General features: G+C 43.9%; 1 protein-coding gene across 2 annotated transcripts in view; it reads right to left on the bottom strand.

The window, feature by feature from the left end:
• Fut10 (fucosyltransferase 10) overlaps nucleotides 1-217 on the bottom strand; it is a 74,701-nt gene extending 74,484 nt beyond the window's left edge. For both annotated transcript variants that reach the window (XM_052162570.1, XM_052162569.1), the window contains exon 1: nucleotides 10-217. The gene's annotated coding sequence lies outside the window, so the exon portion shown is untranslated. The remainder of the gene's footprint in view (nucleotides 1-9) is intronic.
• Nucleotides 218-12,566: the final 12,349 nt, after the last annotated feature.

Genomic DNA, 12,566 nt, shown 5'->3' with positions numbered 1-12,566 from the left:
GAGACTCACCTTAGGCGTCTGGGCATCAAAACAAGTCGCCAGCGCAGTACTTCACCCATCCTCAGGGGATGCGGGACGCTCTCCCCACTCCCCAGAGTCCTCACTTTCCATTTACCCGCCTGAGCTCCCGCGAAGACCCGGAGAAGGCTCGATGGAATGGCAGGCACAGCTCCCGGATCGTCCCGCCGCAGTCAACCTGTGAGATCCTGGATCCACGTTTTTGTGGATGCGATGTTTAAAAGCTAGCGGTCCAGGCTTCAAAAACACTTTGGACCGCCCCTTACTGGTGCCTCTCAGAGCTATTGGCCCCGGAACGCGTCAGGTTCCTGGAAATTCTGGAAAGTTCTCTATAAAAGCCCCTCTTGAAAGGAAGGGTCCAGTCACAAGAGACTGCTGTCACTAGCCAGGAGGACTGAAACACAAGGCCAATTCTCAATTTCGTTAAACCAAGGCTCCTAGCAGGAGCTTTGGTCTCAGTGTCTTAGATTGGCAAGTCTGCTCCAAGTTTATGGTGCCCGTGGTGCTGGGATGGATACTTTGGTAACTAAGTCAGTCCTCACTAATGAGATTCGACCCCTTATGAATAGGTGGGGGCTCCCAGTTCCACTATCAGTGTACATATTCAAATCATAACAGGTATGTTAGCCATGGCTGGATGAAGAAAACCAGCACCTGGGTTGTTTTTTTTTTTCTTTCAATTTTTTATTTATTTGGTTGGTTGGGTTTGGGTTTTTGAGACAGGTTTCGAGACAGTATAGCCCTGGCTGTCCCGGACCTCGCTCTGTAGCTGGCCTCCAACTCAGATTGTCCTTGCCTCTATTTTATATAATATCTCACTACATAGCCCAGGCTGGTCTTGAACTCATTATCTGTCTATCTCGATCTCCTGAGTGCTGGGATTAAAGGAATGCACCGCTTGGCTTGAAGTGAACTATTTTGGTTTCGTTGGGGAAGGGTTGGGGTAGGGGATTTGGGGGTTTTGTTTGTTTTCTTGCTTGGCTTATTTTTTTTTTTTAACAAGACCACTGTGATACTGTGGCACTGTGGCACTGTGGCACTGACCTTGGGACAATGTGGTGCACAATGGCTGGAGAAAAAAGAAAAAGAACAACAGTGATACTGCATTTATTTGCTCGAATTAATTACTGTATGCTATCTCAATACAGACACAAATAAAAAGCATCACGAGCTTTCTGATCGATTATTCCTGAGGCTGAATGGTGGACAGTCAGGAGACATGTGGCTGAAGCTTAGGAAAACAGAATTTGTTCAGCTGAGAAATAACCTTATAATATTTGCTGTCTGTAGTGCTGGGTATTGAATCCACAGCCATTGTGCTAAGTAGTTCACGTACCCAGACCTAAAAAGCGTGCTTTACTCCAAAAGAAATCTAAAATTTGAAGGGTTTTTTTTTTAATTATCAAAGTAATAAGAAATTGGACCTGATTATTGTGAGGCACGCCTATAATCCCAACACTCAGGGGACTGAGAAGGCTAATGAGTTCAAGGCTAGCCTGGGCTACATAGTGAGACACTATCTAAAATATTTTTAAAGTATACTGGTTGGGTGTTTTGTTTTGTTTTGTTTTTTGTCAACTTAGCACAAACTAGGGTCAGTTGGAAGAATGAACCATAACTAGGAAGATGTCTCCATCCTATTGGTCTGTAAGCAAGTATGGGGCGGGGCGACTTTTTCTTGACTAAAGATTGATGCCAAGGGCCCAGTGCATTGTGGGATGTGCCCTGCCTGAGCAGGTAGTCTGGGGAAGTACAAGAAAGGTAGACAGAAGAGGAAGCCCGGAAGCAGCCTTCTTTCTTGGCTTTTGCTTTAGTTCCTATCTCAAAATTCCTGCCCCATCTTCTCTTCCTAATGGACTATCAACTGTAAGGTGATAAAAACCTTTCCTCCCAGTGGCCCCTTGTTCTGGAAAGACTCAGTGAAGCAGTATAGGGCAAAACCAGAACAGGGAAGTGGGAAGGGTTGGGTGGGAAAACAGGGGGAGAGAAGGGGGCTGACGGGACTTTCGGGGAGTGGGGGTCTAGAAAAGGGGAAATCATTTGAAATGTAAATAAAAAAATATATCGAATTAAAAAACAAAGAAAAGAAAAAAAAAGAAATGTTCAACATACTTAGTCATCAGGGAAATGCAAATCAAAACAACCCTGAGATTTCACCTCACACCAGTCAGAATGGCTAAGATCAGAAACTTAGGAGAAAACAGGTGCAGGCAGGGATGTGGAGAAAGAGGAACACTCCTCCACTGCTGATGGGGTTGCAAGCTGGTACAACCACTCTGGAAATCAGTCTGGTGGTTCCTCAGAAAACTGGGCATGACACTTCCGGAGGACCCTGCTATACCTCTCCTGGGCATATACCCAGAGGATTCCCCAACATGTAATAAGGACACATGCTCCACTATGGTCATAGCAGCCCTGCTTATAATAGCCAGAAGGTGGAAAGAACCCAGATATCCCTCAATGGAGGAATGGATACAGAAAATGTGGTATATTTACAATATGGAATACTACTCAGCTATTAAAAACAATGAATTCATGAAATTCTTAGGTAAGTGGGTGGAACTGGAGAATGTCATCCTAAGTGAGGCAACCCATTCACAAAAGAACACATATGGTATGCACTCACTGATAAGCAGATATTAGTCCAGAAGCTCAGAATACCCAAGAAACAATTCACATATCAGATGATGCCCCAGAAGAAGGAAGGAGAGAGGCCCTTGGTCCTGGCAAGGCTCAGTGCAGCAGTGTAGGGCAATAACAGGACAGGGAAATGGGAAGGGGTGGATTGGGGAACAAGGGGAGGGAAGAGGGCTTATGGGACTTTCAGGGAGGGGGGATTCAGGAAAGGGGATATAATTTGAAATGTGAATAAAGAATATATCGAATAAAAAAATAAAACTCACAGAACTTGAAAACTAAAAAAAAAAAAAACCTTTCCTCCCTAAGGTGTTTTTGCTCTTGGCGTTTCATCCTAACGACAGAACTGCAAACTAGGCCGAAAAGAGAGGAAACCTTTGTAACAAGCTGTAGAATATTCATGTTGCTTCTCGCAGTTACAAAGTATATGCTAAAACTATCCCCTCTAGCAACTTGCCACACCCTGAACTTGTATCCCTTTAGATCGAGAATTGTCTCTGTGTCCAGCGGTTTCTTTTGTCTTATGGGGGAACTTAGAAAAACTAGGGAAAAAAAAAAAACAAGTTCCAATATGTTTCGCACTGGCAAATAAATCTAATCTCTTCTCCAGGATCTCTTGCCAGTAAAAGAGCCAAGGGGCAAGGTTAGAACAGCCTTTATTCTTAATATAACAAAAAGTTTAACGTGCCCAAGGTTACGTCACAACTCTAGAGAGAGAATTTTGTTTGGGGGTCGAAAACGTATGTACCCAGCTTTTGTCCGATAAGGTAGATTTAAATAAAGAGGCTGCAGAGACAGGATGTTCACAGTGTTGTGTTTGTTTTGTTTTACATTTCACATAGTGAAAAGTTTACCCAGCTTGGATTTCTACACAAATTAAGTGCAGAAAAGGGGGGGTGGGGTGGAGCGAGGACATCTCCATTAGCCGTGATGGAGCAGCTGCTTGGGCTCCAGAGTGGACGCCTCCCCAGGACACCAGGAAGATTCAAACTGCATGTGTTTGAGGAGTCCAGTTGGGGAAGTAGCCAGACTAGCATTAGAGATTTAGATTAGGGCTCATCCCCCAGTAATTGCACAAAGCCTAATAAATCACAGTTTGGGTCTCATTCATTTGACGCTAGACAAGTATAAGCATAATTATATTATTTTATTGGGTTTTTGGGGGGAGGTGCTGGTGTTTTTTGTTTTGTTTTGTTTTGTTTGTTTTTGTTTTTTGTTTTGTTTTGTTTTGTTTTTTGAGACAGGGTTTCTCTGTATAGCCCTGGCTGTCCTGGAACTCACTTTGTAGACCAGCCTGGCCTTGAACTCAGAAATCCACTTGTCTCTGCCTCCCAAGTGCTGGGATCAAAGGCGGTGTGCCACCACTGCCCTATTGGGTTATTTACTAGCCCAGAAGATAACTACTTACAAAGGAAATGCTTTTTTCCTCCAACAGAGTCTCACAAGTAGCCAAAACAAACTGAACTCAATGGGAATTTTTGGATGTTTTGTCTCATAATGCTTTGTCTGGGTTGTTTTTTCTTACAATGCTTTTGCTTATAGATTATAGTTTCTGGTATCTTATGGGTTTTCTGTGTGTATAAGTGTGCGTGTCTCAGAATGTGTATGTGTTTCTTTTTGTTGCCCCCCCCCCCACTCTCCATTTTCCATCCCTGTCCCAGCTCTTTCGACCTTAAATTTTTCCTAGCAGAACTGTGACTTTGGAAAAGGACACCTGCTTTGGCTTTTCCTCCCTGTCTCCTTTGTAATTGTTACAGAATGGCTTGGTTTTCAAGACTGTATCCCTTGCTCCTGCAAGAACTGTTCCTTTCAGCGTTACCATGGAAACTTCCTCAAGTCCCACCATGTTTGAGTTGTTAGCTCACCTGACCCGGTCTTGGCTTTTTTCTCAGGACTCCCAGAGTAATTCACAAAGCCAAAGAATCCTCCGTCCCTCAGGCTGTAATCATCAGCACCATCTTATGCAAATACCACAGCTATCACGTGACCTGGGGCTTCCCTCCCCCTCCTCCTTCACTTCTTCCCTGACCTCCGTCATCATCAGTGAAGCCTCCCTTGTAGGAAATGAGAACAAGCAGAAAGACCCACAACCGGATGCTACTCAGAGAATAAGAGACCTCAGAACACCACTCGACCCTAAAGGGGATGTCTTGCTCCAACCCGTCTTCTCAGAGCTCACAGATCTGTGTGAAAGAGGAGGCAGAACGTTTCTAAGAGTCAGAGGTGATGAATGACGCCAAGGAAACTGTCTTCTACACACAACTGGGCTAAAAGTCATGTGAATTCACAGAGACTGTGTGGAACACGCAGGCCTGAACAGGTTGAAGCAAGACAGGGTACCAATGCTGAGAGGGAGAAGCAGAGATGGCTCCCACCTAACCAAGGTGCTATCTGCACTCGATACCTGCTGCTAAAGGAAAAAGTATTGTTCTCCAGTGGGATCTCACTAGGTATCTTAATTAAGCTTCAGGGTAGAACCCATGCCTAGCTCCTGTTGCCCAACAAACTACCAACTCCATACTTTTGCAGACTTTAGGCCTCATTTTGCTTCCTTTTGGCCATTTTTTTCTGTCTTGTTGATCTTTTGCATGCATATCTTGTATTTTGGAGTGGTGGTCTGTGTGTACTTCCGTTGTTTGTTTTATAATGGGAGAGAGAGTGAGAGAGAGAGAGAGAGCACCATGGATTTCTGTGGCGGGAGGTGGAAAGGATCTGGAGAAGTTGGGGGAAGGGAAAGGTAGGTCAGACACATTTAAGAAATGCAGTTTATTTTTTCTGACCCAAACATTGTAGAACACGGATAATATATAATGCATGTATAATGGGCAATATAATGCTATGATAAGATATAAAATCATGCATTATGGAAATATGCACAGAGGCAGAGTATGGTAGTACGTATATGCTTGCCCCAGGGACTGGCACTATTTGGAGGTGTGGCCTTGTTGGAGGAAGTGTGTCACTGTGGGCCTGGGCTTTAAGACCCTCATCTCAGCTGCCTGGAAGCTGGTCTTCTAGCTGCCTTCAGAACAAGAGGTGAAACTCTCAGCCGCAGCTGCCCCAGGCCTGCCTGGATGCTGCCATGCTCCCACCTTGATGATAATGGACTGAACCTCTAAACTTGTAAGCCAGCCTCAATTAAATGTTGTCCTTTATAAGAGTTGCCTTGATCATGGTGTCTCTTCATAGCAAGAAAACCCTAACTAAGACACAGAGGCAGATGGATTTCTGTAAGTTTGCAGCCAGTCTTGAAACACAAAGAAACCCTGTCTTGGAAACAAAAAAACCAACCACATTCGAAATTTGGTGGCTTCTCAGAAAACTGGGAATAGTTCTACCTCAAGACCCAGCTTTACCACTCCTGGGCGTATACCCAAAAGGTGCTCCACCATCCCACAAGGACACTTGCTCAACTATGGTCATAGTTGAACAAGTATGAGTGAACTATGCTCACTGCAACTTTATTCATAATAACCAAAAACTGGAAACAACTTAGATGTCCCTCAACTGAAGAATGGATAAAGAAAATGTGGTGCATCTACACAACGGGATACTCTTCAGCTATTAAAAGCAAAGATATGAATTTTGCAGGCAAATGGATGGAACTTGAGAGTATCATCTTGAGTGAGGTAACCCAGTCCCTAAAGGACATACATGGTGTGTACTCATAAGTGGGTATTAGCCATAAAATACAGGACACCCGCGCTACATCCACAGACCCAAAGAAGCTAAACAAGGATTAAAGCACAAGCAAGGAAGCTCACTTAGAAGGGGGAATAAAATAATCATAAGAGGCAGATGGAGGGAGGGAACTGGGTGGGAGAGGGAATGGGGGAGGTGGGCGCATCTCCAGGAAGTGACAGAGATTGTCACAACATTGGGGATATGGAACCTGAAGAGGCCTCCTCCTGTAGCCAGGCAGGAACCCCAATGGAGCAATAGAGACACCAATCCTCCCAGGAAACTTTCAAGCCAAAATTTGTCCTGTCTAAAAGAAATGTGGGGACAAGGGATGCAGCAGAGACCAAGGGAATTACCATCCAATAATCAGCCCAACTTGAGACCCCTCCTGTGGGCAAGCACCAATCCCTGACACTATTAGTGATATTCTGTTATGCTTGCAGACAGGAGCCTAGCATGGCTGTCCTCTGAAGGGCTCCACCCAGCAGCTGACTCTGACAGATGCAGACACCCACAGCGAAAGAGTGGATGGAGCTTGGGGACTCTTATGGAAGAATAGGAGGAAGGATTTGGGGCCCTGAAAGGGATAGGATCTCCAATGGAAAACCAACAGAGTCAACTAACCTGGACCCTTGGGGCTCTCAGAGACTGAACCACCAACCAAAGAGCTTACATACATGGACTGGACCAGCCCCGCCCCACCCACCCGACCTAGCCCTGCACCCTGCCCCCCTGCCCCCCACCCCCACCCCGCACATGTGTAGCAGATGTGCAACTTGATCGTCAGGTGGATCCTGAACAACCAGAACTGGGCTATCCCAAAAGCTGCCTGTCTGTGGGATATGTTCTACTAGCTGGGCTGCCTTGTCTGGCTTCAGTGGGAGAGGATGTGTGTAGCCCCACAGAGACTTGATGTGCCAGGGCGGGAGGATATGGGGGGGGAGCACCCTCTCAGAGGAGAAGGGGGGAGGGGAATGGAGGAAGGATTGTACAAGGTGGTGACCAGGAAGGGGACAATGAGAGGGAAGAAAAGTGAAGAAGTCTTTAAAAAAAAAAAAGGAGAAAAAAAGGAAATAATAAAAAAAAGTACTTTTAGAGTCTCCATCCTTGCAGAGTGGGGTTACAAAAACATACCTTTCTTTCTTTCTGAACCCTTAAGCTCATAAGCTCTTGAAGAATGCCTTGAAAAGACTCAGTTGGAGAACGCGTTCAAAGCAAGAGATCAAGGATGGACCATCAAACTGCCAATTGAAGAGGACTCTTAGCCCTGCTATTTCAAAAACCACTCCACAGCTGGGTGAGGCTGGCAGCCTGGCTTTGAACGTACTCGAGGGAATTCAAGGCCTCTCATCTAAGATCTCTCTGTGCTAAACCTAGAAAAGCACCAGTAGGCAATCCTCAGGGTCACTTGACTGAAAAGAGAAGCTCTTGGTAGCATCTTCCCACTCCACCACTCACTCTCTCTCTCTCTCTCTCTCTCTCTCTCTCTCTCTCTCTCTCTCTCTCTCTCTCTCACACACACACACACACACACACACACACACACACACACACACACACACACGGACTTAGCTTCAAGTAGTTTACCGCAACTCCAAAGCAAATATTCCTCCGGGATCCTTCCACTTCGCCAGTCCAAAACAGTCTAAGGTCCTCCTTAAAGACAAGGAAAAAATAATATAAGTATTGTTCTTTTCATTTCAAATTATATCAAGTATTTTAAAACAAAAAGATTTATTTTTTTATGCATATGAGTACCCTGTAGCTGTCTTCAGACACACACCAGAAGAGTGCATCGGACCCCATTACAGGTGGTTGTGAGCCACCATGTGGTTGCTGGGAGTTGAACTCAAGACCTTTGGAAGGGCAGTCGGTGTGTTTGTTGGTTGATTGGTTTTTACGGTTATGGAAAAGGAGGCTTAAAGAGGACAAGTTAATTATTTTAAAATACATTAACAGCTGAGCCTTTGCTTAGTGGTAAAGATCTCCAGCTACTCAGGATGCTAAGGCAAGAGGAATGATGTGGGAGGCCGTAGCTGGGGTTCCCCGACTCCTGGGCATCCAGCCACTGCTGGAAAACCGCACAGAGTTAGGGGCGCTCGGGCTGAGGACAATGAGCCCAGGACAAGAGGAATGGGCAACTCCGGCTTAGCTCATCGATAAAAGCCCTTTGTCTAGAGCGCGGAGGGGCCTTCAGTGGACCTTAGGCTGCTGCTCCATAGGCCAAGGCCATCTCCACGCTCCCCACAGTGGTTTCGATGGAAGAGACAGTCCTTGGTTCCAAACTGTTTATTGTTTGTTCATTGCGAAAAATGCGTGCAAACCAACTCTTCAGGGTGGACCTGAGATTAAATATCTTTTGCAGAAAGATATTTAGCCAGGACAGGAAGCTTACTGGCTAAATCCTCAGGGCTTCTAGATACCTCATTAGCATGGAGAACTCTGTTTGGGGCAGCATGACTAATGTTTCCTTATGTGGGAAGTGTGGCACGTTTTCCAGGCCAGGAATCTGGTGGGCAGTGGGGAACTGCCTACCAGCTCAGGTGGGTGCCTGGGTGCTGGGGACTCTGAACCCACCTACTCAACCTATCAAGTTTCCTGGCAAGGTCCGTTGTCCCACAGATGGAGTTCCTACCTCATCGGCAAAAGATCTTTTAATAATGAAATAATTCTAAGTGCTGTTTTCTGTGGATCTCTGAGGTTTTTGAAGACTAACCATCTATCTATTTACTGTATATCTTAATTGTCAAACATTGTTTATTTTTAGCTATTTACAACCTGAATAACATTGAAAAGATTTTTTATTGGAATTAACTAAGCTAATATCTAATATAACCATGAATTTGATTATTAACTTGCATTACTAATTATTTTAAACAGTTTGTAAGAGCAGCCATTAAAATGACTGGGACTGGAGTTGAAGAGATGGCTCAACAGTTAAGAGCACTGACTGCTCTTCCAGAGGTCCTGAGTTCAAATCCCAACAACCACATGGTGGCTCACAACCATCCATAGTGAGATCTGACGCCCTCTTCTGGTATGTCTGAAAACAGCTACAGTGTACTTACATATAATAATAAATAAGTCTTTGGGCCGAAATCAGCAGAGCTGGAGCAAGCAGAGGTCCTGAGTTCAATTCCCAGCAACCACATGATGGCTCACAAGCATCTGTACAACTACAGTGTACTCATATACATAAAAATAAGTAAATAAATCTTTAAAAAAATAATGACTAGGACTAAACCTTGTATTTTTAAAATGAGTTCATAGGCACAATACCTATACAAGAGTTGAAACTTGAATATGTTGTAATGAATTAACCTTAAATTTTGTATCAATATACAAAGATTTATACCAAAGAAAACTTTAAACCTGTATCAATATACAAAATTTTGTATCATGTAAGAAAATATAACTTCAATTCTGCATCAAAATTTAAAGATCTCTACCAATGTAAGAATATAGCTATAAAATGTTTTTACGTAAGAGTAGGATCAAGGGGCTGGAGAAATGGCTCAGTGGTTAAGAGCACTGACTGCTCTTTCCTAGGTCCTGAGTTCAAATCCCAGCAACCACATGGTGGCTCACAACCATCTGTGATGAGATCTGATGCTCTTTCTTCAGGTTTCTGAAGACAGCTACATATAATAAATAAGTCTTTTAAAAAAAGAGCAGATTCAATAATTCATCCCCATATGTCTATAAAATGACCAAAACCATTGACCCCAACTTAAGGGACTGAAATGGCAGTGTTCTTATAATTGTGTCTTTCTGAATTGGGGGAACAATTCCTGTTTTGAGGCCCAAAAGGAAAATGGAAAAATGGTTGTCAAAAGAAAGTTAGCTGGCATCTTTTGTTATACAGTCTCTATGTGCTGGGAAAGTTCAGGACTTAACTGAAGTCCTGACTGGAACAGTCTTGAAAGGCTGGATGAACTGAGGTTATCTGGGAATAACAGTCCTTTCTGAAACTGTTCTGGAAGGAAGTTTCTGCAGACAGCATCAGTTTGAGGGAGGATTGATCAGGGAGCTGGAACAGCAGGTCTCATCTCAGCATCTCAGCATCCCCAAGGGTGAATCCTGTCAGGGCTGCCCTCTGGGTCTTCCATTCTATAATATATACATCTTATGAGCAATCCATAGGTTTAAAGACATTTGTATGGAACATAAAAGGTGCACCGATCAGTTAAGGATAATTCCCTGCTCTTTGAACATGTGAAAGACAACAGTGTTTCTTCAGAAGTTAATTTGATCATATAATCAAGTTGCAATATAAATCTCCAATCATGCCACCTGAAAGGATGGTATATAAGAATAAGTATGAGAATTTCTAGGCCAAGAAGATTTATTGCCCATGCAAGCTAAGGTTCTAGCCAGAGAGATATATGTGTCCCAGTCATTTTCAGAGCTGTTTAGAGTAAGAGGGTTTAGTAATACACAGTGCATTTGGTCCTTTCTATTTTCTCCTATATGTATCTGAGATCTTCAGAGGGTCTCCCTCTATCAAATCTGATCCTTATTACTTTGGAAGGAGTCCAAAGCCTCTTCCTCTTTCCTGTTAACATAAATGCAGAACCTTTCTCCAAAAACAGCATGTCTGGTTCAGCTATCTGAAATCATCAAAAGTACAGGTTGATTCAGTCTCGCAGCCCCTTTTTATTTAGGTCTGTTCTATTCTGACTTCTTTCATAGCAGACTTGTAATACCATCATAAACAATGAGCTTACAACCACGTGCATTTTGATAATTAAAACAATGATCATTTATTGAGACGGGGTTTCTCTGTAGCTGACGCTGATCTGGATTTGTTCTGCAGATTAGGCTGGCCTTGAACTCATAAGGTACCTATCTGTCCCTACGTTTGTCTCCTAACTATTGAGACCAAAAGCCTGGATTTATTTATTATCTATGTATCCTTGAAAATATTTATATCAATTCCCATTTCTTTCTCCCTTCTTTGGAGATTAATATCTATGTGAATAAATATACCTACATTTCACTTTCTCTTTATATAAACCCAAGATTGAAGCATATTTATATCTTCAATTAGTAAGGATATTACTACTTATAATTAAGCAAAAAACCTACATAGTATTCTTAAGGGAAAAAATGTGACATTTTGAACTTTAGACAGTCATTTGCAAGTGACTGTATCTATCAGTGGAGGCTCCTGATCTGACTTTATTGTGTAGACCAGGCTGGTCTAGAAATCACAGGGATCTGCTTGTGTCTGTCTCTTGTGTTTGCTGTTATATAACTGAGATGCTGTGCTGCTCCTGACCATGCTCCCCCCCCCCCCGCCCCACCCCATAGCTCAGGTGCAGTGCTGTTCCTGGTCATACTCCTCACCCCTCACCCCTACCCCTACCCGCGCTTTGTTTACAGGGAGAGGTGTTTCCACCTCCAGCAGCAGCAGCAGCGGCGGCCAACCTAGGGCTTCATTTTTGGGTGCCATGGATGCAGAATGTTAGGACAGGATTCCCATAGGACAGGATTGGGCCCATGCCAAGCTTGGGAAAACCAGAAGTGGCTTATCCAGGAAGTCTCCCCGGATTTTGTCATCTGTCATTGGCTGCTGTTTCGACTGGGCGCCTGTTTCCTCACCCTCAACTGCTCTACCCTTGGGGGAAACCCCAACTTCCTGTTCTACTCTTAATTTTACTAGGGGCTTCTTTTAAAAGTCACCTTCCCTACCATCTCTCTGTAAGTTCCTGCTCCTTGGCTAGGTCATCCTTTCTAGGACTGAAGCTCTTTCTAGGACTGAACCTCCTTCAGAGGACTGAACCTCTAAAACTGTAAGCCAGACCCAATTAAACGGTTTCCTTTATAAGAGTTGCCATGGTCGCGATGTCGCCTCACAACAATAGAACCCTAACTAAGACACTCCCCAAATACTTCATCAACTGGGGGTGCCATGCCATACCAGTATACAACGCTGGAGTCGGGGTGGGGAACATTCTCATTACAGAGGTTTATGGTTACCTAAACCATAACCATTTCCCTACTGGTTTTGCTGTGCTTTAATTCTCTAAGAAATCTGCCCAATCTAAAATTGTGAAAATGTGCACCTGTGCTCTGTGATAAACACTCTGCTCTCACTCACCCATGCATGGCTGATCACTGTGGGTTGTATAATCTTTATAAACAAAAAGCTGAGATCTTCAAGGGGTCTTCAATGACCTGAACACTCCTGTGCGGATTCCCTCCTCTTCCTGACATCTTGTAGATTA

The sequence above is a fragment of the Apodemus sylvaticus genome, chromosome 18 (genome assembly GCF_947179515.1).
Source record: "Apodemus sylvaticus chromosome 18, mApoSyl1.1, whole genome shotgun sequence".
Taxonomy (NCBI): domain Eukaryota; kingdom Metazoa; phylum Chordata; class Mammalia; order Rodentia; family Muridae; genus Apodemus; species Apodemus sylvaticus.
Note: the sequence above shows the minus strand (reverse complement) of the source record. Positions and strands in the feature narration are given on the sequence as shown.